The 12,023-nt window shown below is 42.5% G+C and overlaps 1 protein-coding gene across 5 annotated transcripts in view; it reads left to right on the forward strand.

Moving 5' to 3' along the window:
* The window catches only part of LOC125448205 (tensin-2-like), a 265,005-nt gene that overhangs the window by 104,136 nt on the left and 148,846 nt on the right, over positions 1–12,023 (forward strand). The window lies entirely within an intron of this gene.

The raw sequence follows: 12,023 nt of genomic DNA on the forward strand, positions 1-12,023 counted from the left end.
TTGAAACAAAACTAATATTTAGGGACAAAAACAGAAATTGCTGGAATTGCTCAGCACCTCAGAGAAATCAGAATTAATGTTTCAGGTCGAGTGACCCTTGCTCGGAACTCTTATTTAATATTAGTATTACTAACTAATATTCAGGGCAGGGGTCAGCAGCTCTGACCTGTGTTGGCTTTCTGAGCCATCAGCTCCTGTGATACAGTCAAGCAGTAATGGGTTTCCTATAGAAACATAGAAAATGGGTGCAGGAGTAGGCTTGCAGCCCTTCGAGCCTGCACCATCATTCAGTACAATTGTGGCTAATCATGCAATTTTCGGTATCCCACTCCCGCTTTCTCTCTATACCCTTGATCACTTTAACTGTGAGGGCTATGTCCAGCTCCCTCTTGAATAGAGCTAACAAACTGGACCCAGCAGCCTTCTGCAGTAGAGCATTCCACAGGTTCTCAACTCACTGAGTGAAGAGATTCTTCCTCATCTCAATCCCAAATGGCTTACCTCTTATTCTTAGACTTTGACCCCTTTTTCTGGACTTCCCCCAAAAAAAGGAACATCTAGCCTGTCCAGTCCCATCAGGATTTTATATGTTTCTATGAGAGCCTCCCTCACTCTTCTAAATTCCACTGACTACAACGCCAGTCAATCCAGTCTTTCTTCATATGTCAGTCATACCATTGTGGTGAGTTTGCTGAGTTGTGTGAATGGTGGGGAGTGAAGGGAAGAGGAATGGAACTGTCTGGTATGCTCCATGAGAGCTGAGTTGTAGGGGAGTCAGACACTCGATGTGGATGGTGGGGAGTGAAGGAGGGAGAATGGAATTGGCCGGGTTGCTCCATGAGAGCTAGCATAGACTCAATCAGTTAAATGACTTCCTTCTGTGTCTTATGTGATCTGTCGTATCTGCTGACAGCTCCTGGGAGGCAAGAGTTTTTCTCAAGTAATTTTATACATGAAAGTGTGACTAGTGGATAACGAGGTATTTGGACTGTCCATAGTGGCCTGGCTTTTCTCCATAATGGCCATTTAAGTCTAATTGGAAAGCAACACTGGGCTAAGTTGTCAATTTTCATTGCTTCCATGGGTGAAAGGTCTCACAGTTGACTATTTAAAATAAAGTTGCTCCCTCAGAGCCAAGATTTTGCATCCTTTGGAACAAAGGGTCACAGGGTGGTTGGTAGGGTCACCAGACCCAGCTGTGTTGACTCTGGACTGTGTGAACTTGGCTATGCTGAACTGGGAGGCCTGGATACACTTAAAAAGCAGTGTAGGAAGGGAGGAGCTCGATTACCACCAGACTTAAAGCCACTGAATTCACTTTCACACTTAATTTCAAGCTGAGAAAATGAACCAGAGGACACTTAGTGCTCAGAGGAGGCCATTCAGCCTGTCATGTTTGTGCTGCTTCTTTGCAACAAGAATTGAGCTCGACCCACTCCCCTGCCCTTTTTCACTGTAGTTATGCAAGTATTTTTTTCTCCTGGTGCTTGTCCAATTCTCTTTTGAAGGACTTAATTGAATATGTTTCCATCACTCTCTCAAGCAGTGCATTCCAGATCCAAACCACTCACTGAATAACAATGATTACCCTCTTCGGCATTTCTTCCAATCATTTAAATTGGCTCTCAACCCTTCTGCCAATGCGAACAGTTTCTCCCCAACTACTTTGTCCAGATCCTTATGGTATTTCCCAGTATCTTCTGCTTTTACTTCAGAGTTTCAATGTGCACAGTATTTTCCTTTGTAGGTCATATAATTACAATGCCTAGTGTCCAGCCTTTTTTAAAAAATCCTTAAATTGTGAATGAATAATAAGAGCAAATAAATTCTATGATGGTTTAGCAAACTGAGAAAAACACGTGAATATAATCTTTTAGTTCTGACCTTTCACTATCGAGTTAACATGTTGTTTATTTGAGAAATAGGACAAGTGCATCCATTATTATTTACTCCCAATTTGTTTGTAGTGCTGGAGGGCTATTGGAAAGATTGACACAGTGTCTGGGGTGTCTAGTATTTCTGCTTTCTTCCTTCTTGTCTTCCTTTGACCAATTACAGGGCTGTACATCATCTTTTACAGCTCCTCTTCTCTGTTAACTGTTCGTCAAACCAACAATGCTAGAAACTCGCCCTGTTGTCCATTTACAATCCTCTTTTCATAACTCGGCACAATCTCTGTCTCGGTTGCTTCTCATTTATCGGAATCATTACAGAGGCCTGTAAGCACTTGCAGCTGATTGCCCAAGCAAATTCTATTTAACTACACTATTGCAGCTTGGGCACAATATTGCAAGCTCAGCCTAAGGAACCTACCAGAACCACCTTTTAAATCCCTTAAACCCCCCTTTCACCAATCCCAGTTCTCCTTATGGTACCAAGCTATGATGCCTGCAGCATAATAAATGAAGAGAACATTTGTATCTAAGCACCAAAGGACTGATCTTCCTGAACCACACTTTGCCTCGAATGCGGAGTTTGTTTCTTCTCAAGTGATATTGAAATGAGGTGTGTTCTGAATAAGTCAGATGGAACATTGCTGGATAATTTGATGACTAAAGTTGGCTCTGAGTGAGTGAACACACAGATGTCACCATCATTTAACTTATAGTTGACTCAAATACATTCTTCTCACAAATGACCAAGAGAGTGCTGAGAAGTGGTACTCGCTACCACAAGGAGCAGTTGTGGTGATTGGTAAGGACCTATTTAAAGGGATGTTAGCCAACAGATAGCAGAAAAGGGAATGGAGGGTTATGATGATCAAATTAGAGTAGAAAAGCTGGGAGAAGGCTTGAGTGGAATATAAACACTAGCACTTATCTTACGAGAGAAGTGGCAGAAGAACGTTTTAAACCTCTGTCATACTTTGCATGTACAAATGGTTTTCCCTACTCTTAGAGTGCCCAGGTAGCAGAAATATTTTCTCTATATCTACCTAATCAGGTTGATCACATCACCTTTCACACAGAGGCAAATCCCAACACTATAACGCCTAACTCATTATGAAATACTAGGTGAGAAAATGAAGAGACTGCTGATATTGTGGCAGAAGGAACCCATAGCATTTACACCCCATGTACCTTTGAAATCCTGAAATGTCAGCATCTGATGATGCCATTTGGATCCAGTCATTGTTTGAACTCTGGCCTCCCCAAGTTGACAAATAATATTGGATGTGCAGGCTAGGTGGATTGGCCGTGCTAAATTGCCTGTAGTGTTCAGGGGTGTGTGGGATATAGGAGGATGTGTCTGGGTGGGATGCTTCAGGAGGCGGTGTGGACTTGTTGGGCCAAAGGGCCTGTTTCCACACTGTAGGGAATCTAATCTAATCTAATCTAATATTGGGCTAGAAGGGGCTGAGATTGAACTTCTTGTGAGGCATCTGGGTGAGGGGGAACAGGAGACCCTGTCCTAGGGAAGGAGAGGGAGGAACAGATTGCCTCACATGGAGGTGATGGCCCAATGGTATTGTTGCTGGACTCTTAATCCAGAGACCTCAGGTAATGACCAAGGGACCTGGGTTCAAATCCTGCCGTGGCAGATGGTGGAATTTAAATTCAGTGAAAATCTGGGATTAAGAGTCTAATGATAACTGTGAATCAATTGTCATGAAAAACCCATCTGGTTCACTAATTCCCTTTAGAGAAGGAAATTGTCAGCCTTGCTGGTTCTGGCCTACATGTAACTCCAGACCCACAGCAATGTGGTTGACTCTTAACTACCATCTGGGATGGGCAATTAATGCTAGTCCAGCCAGTTACACCCTCAATACATGAATGAATTAAAAAAAGCTTCTTCAGCCCCCTCAGCTGTGTATCACTTGGCAGCATCCTTGCCTCTGAGTCAGCAGATTCCAGGTTCAGGTCCCATTCCAGGATCTTAGCATAAAATTCAGTGCCGTGCTGCACTGTCAGAAATACCGTCCTTCAGATGAAATATTAAACCATGGTCCTGACTACCCTGCTGGGTGGATGCAAAATATTCCATCACACTGTTTTGAAGTAGAGCAGTGCCCTGGCCAGTATTGATTCCCTTAATTGACATTACAAAAACCAGATTCTCTGGTTATTACAGTTCGTAAAGAGCTCACTGTGTGCAAATTGGCTTCTATTTCCAACATTACAACAGCGATGACATTCAAAAAGTGGTTCACTAGCTGTGAAGCATTTTGAGACGTGCTGGTTATGAAGAGTGCTGTAGAAATATAAACCTTTTCCTTGCTGTGAGTTCAAAATGTGACTTGTGTCCCTGATACTTTCTGCTGCCCGTGAGCTTGCCTGTTGGCTCGATTGACAAAATAACTGCAACACAGAAAACAAACTGGGTTGCACACCTGAACATTTGATTCATTTTTTGAGGATTCAAGCATTATGAATCAATTGTCCCTATTCTGTAAACTTTACATCGCTGAGGGACTAATGGGACATTTGGCAGATTTGTTTTATTTGAAAAAATATACTTTATTTATAGAATATACAAAAAAAACATATTTATACACCTACCCTGTCATGCTAGCTGCTCCGGGTTACCCTGGGGGTATGCACACCAACTAAAGGAAAAAGAGCAAAATCAAAAACAAAGAAGGACAAAGAAAATACCCCAGCGGTCGTCACCCCACACAGTCCCTGTTGGCCCCCTGACCAGTTGGGGAAGGCGCCAGCTGGGCCCAGTTACCAAGTGGGGCCCCTGTAATATTGCGATCGAGGGGTCTCATACAGTGGTCTTTCCCCACCGCGCCTTGGCGGTGGCTGCCCCAAGCTTTAGCACGTCCCTCAGCACGCGCTAAAGCTTGGGACATTTGGCAGATTCTGCAGATGAAAAGTCACGACTTAGAAATCATAAATAACGGTTTGTTCCCTGGTGTTTTATATTTAATCTCGAATCAGTGACAGATTGGAAACTTGCATTGCTGACTCCAGAATCCTATCAGCTACACCCTTTTCCAATCTGCTTTGACCAAAAATGATTATTAATTAGCTGACTGATTTAATTGCCATTGCACCCCCTTTTAAGGACCTCAGAGTATTTGCTTCAACCACCAGTCAATAAATAGATAGGGGTGGAAGTAATTGGCTATATAAATATAGTTGAGCAACAAGTGAGATTAAGCATCAGAAAATTTGACATAGCTAAATGCCTTAGAGGATTCATTATGAAAAAAAATCAGATAAGTCTGTTCTGCTGAAGCATTGCTGCCCTGAACAGCTGCTTATACGTTTGTGCATCTAAACATGTCATCCTCCTGGAAATCTTCATGAGCCACATTAGTATTTTACTGATGTCAGCATTAGGTCAGTCAGTAGCATTCTTGTCTCCAGAGTCTCAATGTTTTGGGTTCAATTCCCACACCAGGATACAACAGTCAATTGCTGAGAGAATGTGGCACTGTTAGAAGTGTTATCTTTTAGCTCAGGCATCAAACTAAGGCCTCGTATGTCCACTGAAGAGGACATTAAAGATCCAGTTCTCCCAGGTGTCATGGTCAATATTTATCCCTCAAACAACATCACAAAAATCATATCTGGTCATCATTGCATTGTGGGAGCTTGCTGTGCACACGTTGACTCTCATGTTTCCGACATGATAACAGCAACTACACATCAAAGGTATTTAACTGGCTGTAAAGAGCTTTGAGACATCCAATGGCTGTGAAGAATACTGTATAATTGCAGGATTTTTTTGACATCCATTTCCTTTGATGGCCAAATGCCTCAGGTAGTTGGCATCAACTTTTGCAGCAATCAGATGTGGAGTTGGCTTCCTTATTCACTCAGGCACCATTCTTACTGAGTTTTTCAGGCCTATCCCCATTGACTTTCCCTCAATCTCATTGAAGAGATGAAGTGGTACTGGAAATCTGGATCTCCGTCCCGAGAAAAATAAAGTTGTTGAGACAGAGGGGCCAACTAACCGTTTCAAAACTGAGATCAATAGATGTTTGTTAGGTAAGGGCATTAAGACAGTGGAACCAAAGTGGTCAAATGGAATTGGTAAAATCTTATATTTATATTGCGCCTACCAAACCTCAGGATGTTCCGAAGCACTTTACAAAACGATGAAGTACTTCCTGAGGTGTAGTCAGTGTCGTAGGAAATAGAGCAGTTAATTTGGGCACGGTAAGTTTGTATCATCAGCAATACGATCATGACAAGATCATTATGCTTTTGTGGTGTTGATTGAGGAATGAATATTGGTCTTGAAACAGGGGAGAGCTCTCCTGCTTTTTTTTGAAATGGTACCTTGGGATCTTTTACATCCACTTGGGAGGGTAGATAGGGTTTAATGGTTCATCCGAAAGATGGCACCTCCTCCAATACAGCACTCCCTCAATACTGCACTAGGGTGTTAATGCTAATTTTTAGACTAAAGGTATGGAGTGAGACTGGAACCTGGAACCTTGTGACGAAGAGTGTGGACAACTGAGCCACAGTTGACAGCAGTGCAGTAATCATCCGTGATCCAAATCAATGGCAGAAGGGTCTCCAAGGCTGAATGGCCTCCAAGGAGGAGGAACTCTTTGAATTTCTGTTCCCGAGTCACACCCCACCCAGATGCTGTTGCCACTCCAGATAACTGCTGCTCTGTATGGGCCTTAGCGTCATCCGAGGCTTCTGCGCTATAACAAATGTGAGGAGGCCGAGATGGAGCTGCACAGATAACTGCACTGTTGCTGCCTTTTAGGTACCAAACTTGCCTCCTGCTTTTTAGAGATGTAGCCAATCCTTGAAAGTTGCGAAAGCAAAATTCCGATCGACACAAACCCGATCAATCAATATTCCACCTCCCCTATACGTTGAAGGAGACAGTCCGGAATATGTTGAAGGAGTGACTTTTGTCAAGTTGCACCACACTTTGAGTATGAGTGATGTTTAATGGATTGGCCATGGTAAGAGTGAGTCTGGGTAGGATGCTCTTCAGAGGGTTGGTGTGGAATCGATGGACCGAACGGTCTGCTTCCACACTGTAGGGATTCTATGAGATAGAGCAGCCGGAGAGTAGGAAAGAAAAGGAAGCAAACCCTGCAATATGAATCCCACTATCTTGCGGGACGACCTGTCGCATGTGCCCAAAGACCTGCAGGATGCTAAAAAGCATGTTTGGTCACATAAAGATTCACAACAGAAACATATGATCCTGAGTAGAAGTGATTCTCAAATCGAGGGACAGCAGTCAATGACTGAATGTGGCACAGTGGGGGGATTTATTTTTTGGAGTCAGTCAAACAGATTGTGGCTGATTGAACCCCCTGTAGCCTCCTCCTGGAAAGAGATCAGGTTGTCTGTAGATGATGAGCATAAAAGGAAAAGAGAGTATTGAGTGAGAGATGATTGTTTATTGAATGCAGGACTTGTGGAACAACAGTTTAATGATTCCCCTTTTGCATTATTTTTACTCCCCAAAGCAATTGCATTCAGAAAGCAACGGATAGACACAATTGGGCCTGATTTTGACTCTTATGTCAGTGAGTAAGTTGTGATTGGGCTAAAGTTGGGCCCACTGTCACTGCTGTCAGGTTCACTCAGCCAACGATCAGAAGAAAGCTGATCATTTTCAACACCTTGCTGACCATACCCCACACTGACAATTCACACCATACATTGTTCCACCTTCTGAAGGGAGCGATCTTCATCAAGAACACATGTAGTAGCTTTAACATAATGCAACATCCTAAAACATTCCAGAAGAGCATTATAAAACAAAACGTGACACCAAGCCTTTTAAGGAGATATTAGGTCAGAGGACCAAAGAGATTGGTTTAAAGAAGCGTCTTAAAGGAGGAAAGGGAGATAAAGAGAGGCAGAGAGGTGTAAGGAGGGAATTCCAGAAATTGGGCCTTAGGTAACTGAAAATGTAGCCATCAATGGTGGAATGATTAATATTAGGAATGCACAAGAGGCCAGAATTGGAGGAATACTGATATCTCGGAGGGTTGCAGGCCTACAGAAGGAGGGAGACGGTGAGGGATCATGGAGGGATTTGGAAACAAGGATGACAATTGTAAAATGAAGACATTACTTGACTGGCAGCCAGGGTAGAACAGTAAGCACAGGGTTCACAGGTGAACAGGACTTAATGTGAGTTACAACACAGGCAGCTGAATTTTGGATTACCTCAAGTTTCCAGAGGATAGATGGGGGCAGTGGTGGAATAATCAGATCTAGGGGTAACTCACAAAGGCACAGATAAAAGCTGCTGGACTCTGCCTAGAGCCAGATATATGGGATGGGAACTTACGAAGAAATCCTGGAGCCCAAGGAGGGTTAATGTAACCAGTTCTGTCATAGGTGCATTGTAGGGAATGGTGTTGCTGTGGCTCAGTTGATTAAAGTACCTGCCTAGTAAACAGGAGATCCTCAGCTCCTATCCCAGTGATGCCTGTACCTTATATGGAGCAAAAGTAGGAGTGGCATACTGATTGTTTTGAATGATAGTGCAGGGCTGAATGGCCTGCACCTATTTTGTATGTTAACAACACCGTAAAAAAGCAGAACAAGCTCTAAGGTTTATTTCTAGAATTGTAAAGTAGGGATGTTTTGCAAAATTTGCATTAAACCTTAGTTAGACCATGTTTTGAGTACTGCATGTGCAATCTGAGAATTGTGTGCAGATGACACACATTGCCCTGAAAAGTTCCAGGAAACAGTGAAAGACCAATGACCCATTCTGACTGCACTCTCCCTCCCTTTCCATAAGTCTCTCGTTGGCCCTACTTCAGGAATCCACTCCAGAGAATTCTGGAAAGGAATGTCTTCAAGGGGAATCTGAAATAAATAAAGCTGGATGAACAGAAAGGCTGCAGAATACTGGGAAGAAGTAACATGCTTGGATTTACATGCCTCACATCCCAGTGGATGAATGAACTTAAAATCAAACCTGTAAAGGCTTAAAACCTATACTCTAACCCACCCCCATTCCCAGCTTCTCAGAATTTTTCTCTGGTGATAATTCAATTTTGAACATGAGCTCACTTTTTTAATACGTCAAAACCAACCAGATTGTTGATCCAGTGGGAAACTGTACTGCCCAGTGCTGAGTCATTCTGAGGAGAACTTCAACAAAATACAGGAGGATAATCATAAACTTGTAGATGGACAAATAATTGATAAATGAATTTCAAAACAAATGCGACGTGTTATGTATTGTTTGGAAACATAAAGAGATTACTTATTAGTTGGAAAGTGCAAGTCTAGATAGGAACAAAGGGAACTTGGATACAAATACATTGATCACTAAAAGTTATGGTGTAAGGAACGGTGGTACTGTGGCTCATTTGGTTAAAATGCCTGCCTAGTAACAGGTGATCCTGAGTTCATGTCCTAGCAGTGCCTGAACCTTATATGGAGAGAAAATAGGCAGAGGATACTGAAGTTGTGTGCTCGCATTGGATGGTAGAGCAGGGTTGAATGGCCTGCACCTATTTTCTATGTCAGTAAGGCCATATAAAAGCAAACCAAGCTCTAAGATTTATTTCTAGAATTGTAAAGGATGGACGTTATGCAAAATTTGCTCTAAACCTTGGTTAGACCATGTTTCAAGTATTGCTTGTGGTTCTGTTTGCAAAAATTTGAGGGTATTGGTGAGACCACATCTTGAAGACTGTGTGTAGTTTTGGTGTCCTTACTTAAGAAAAGATGTAAATTGTTCACAGATGGTTCAAAGTAGGTTTTCTAGATTGATATTTAGAATGACAAGATTGGGCAGACCGGGCTTGCTTCCACTGGAATCAGGTCAAGTGAGGAACGGTTTGATTGATCTGTATAAGATCCTGAATTGTCTTGACAAGGTTATTGTGGTTTCCTATTGTGGGTTAGTCCAGAACTAGGCAGCACTGTTTAGAACTTAAGGGCTGCATTTTTAGGACGGAGGTTAAGATGTATTTCTTTCCTCACAGAAGGTTGTGAAACTTTGGAACTCTGTGTCTCAGAAGGTGGTGGGGATTATGAATATTCTTAAGGTGGAGGTATCAAAAAGTTGGGAGCCCAGTGGAAACAAATTCTTTGTTTGACAAGTTAAGTATGTTGTTCCCAGCCCTTGTGATTTATTGCAATGTTGACACCACTTTAGAGCTTTTTGGAAAGGGTGCTCCTGCTGCTGTTCACATGTTTCTCAAGTTTCCAAGTTGCAGCAGGCCTAGAGCTGCCATCTTGTGGTCAGGATCGGAATCACTAACATAACAGCAACAACAACAACAACAACAACCTGCATTTATGTAGCTCATTTAAAACAGCAAACTGCCAAAAGTGCCTAACAGTAACATTACCAGATAAAATGTGAAACCAAGTTATATACAGAGATTCTAGGGCACGAAACCCAAAAAACTTGGTCAAAGAGCAGGTATTAAACAGTGTCTTAAGGGAGGAGGGAGAGTTGGAGAGGTTAAAGGAAGAAATTTAAGAGCTTTGGGTCCACGCAGCTGAACGCACAGCCGCTGATGGTGGAGTGTTTTATAATCAGAAAGACTCAAGAGTTGGGGCTGGAGATTACAGAACTAGAAAGAGGAAAGACCATGGAAGAATTTGAAAACAAGGACGAGAATTTTAAAATTGTGTAGCAGGATAGTGATGTGGAGAATTGTTTGATCATGGTACTTGAAGAGGGGAAGTTAAAAAAAACAAATTGATTGCTTTCAGCATTCCCACCCCTTCCACTCTTCAACCCTTGCTCTTGAAGCGTGGAATAAGCACTTTATAATTCTTTCCATGGCTCACCAGTTCCAGAACTGCAGATCTGTAAATAACTCCTAAATCAACTGCTAACAATATAACAATACTGGCTGCTTGCCACTGCCTTACCATTTGGGCAGAATCTTACACTAGCCTAGTGTTCATATGGGAGCGCAGTTCCATCACAAACTTCTGATTCTATCCGTGCCATTAGGTTAAAAATATGTACAGGTCATTTCACAATTCTTCAAATTTTTCAATACTCCCACAAAGGGAAGCTGTTTGGTCTAAAGGAGGCATTAATATTTCAGTGTAAATGTGCTTGAGTGTATCAGGAAGATGTATGCATGTGGGCAGAGTTTAAAAGGAATGCACAAACTAATGCAGGAATAAACTTCAACATTGAGTGACATAGTCCGTATCTGAGCCTACCATTTGGTGTTATTTCCAACTTCCAGGGAAGTTTTACTTTGCATTGAAAACAAAATTAATGTATGACAGGTACAGTGCTGTGATGGGATGACTAAAATGTCATGTACTTTTGGAGAGTAAGGCAGGGTATTTGAATGGTAGTGGACTGAAGCAGTCATATTGAGATAGTCTACAAATGCAACTACTGCAATCTTAGTTGCTCATAGCACAGTGGAAAGTCATAGCAACTGACCTACGTGTCCTGTACAGAAGAAGAAGCTGTTTGCTGTTCCAACAGGACACTTCAAGGAAGCTCAAGGGGAGGTGATGTCCTGGTTTCATGAGACTGTTAATCCAGGGGTGGACAAACCCAAAGAGCTGCAGATGCTGGAAGTCACAAACAAAACCAGAAATTGCTGGAAAAACTCAGCAGGTCAGGCAGTACCTCTGGAGAGAAAGCAAAGTTAACATTTCAGGTCTGGTGACCCTTCTTAAGAACTGATTGTAGCCAGGAAAAGGTTGGTATATATGCTAGAGAAAGCATGGGGAGAAAGGGAAGGCGTAAATAATAAGTGGAAATGGAGCCCAGAGAGAAAAACAGGTCAGCCTGGGAGAATGAATAGCTGCTAATTGGGACTGTTAATGGCTGACAATATGTTGTTTGTTACAACAGTCCACGTGATGACAAGGTCTGGAGTATGGGGAGTAAGGATACGGGAGAAGGTGCGCAGGCCCTAAAATTATTGAACTCATTGTTGAGTCCGGAAGGCTACAGGGTTTGAAAAAGAGGTGCTGTTCCTCCAGTTTTTGCCAAGTTGTGCTGGAGCACTGCAGCAAGCCTGAGACAGAAATGTTGGCATGGGAACAGGGTGTTGAGTTGAAGTAGCAGGCAACTGGAAACTCAAGGTCATGTTTGCGGATAGAGCATTTTTGTAGAACATGAGTATC

The sequence above is a fragment of the Stegostoma tigrinum genome, chromosome X, assembly GCF_030684315.1.
Source record: "Stegostoma tigrinum isolate sSteTig4 chromosome X, sSteTig4.hap1, whole genome shotgun sequence".
NCBI lineage: Eukaryota > Metazoa > Chordata > Chondrichthyes > Orectolobiformes > Stegostomatidae > Stegostoma > Stegostoma tigrinum.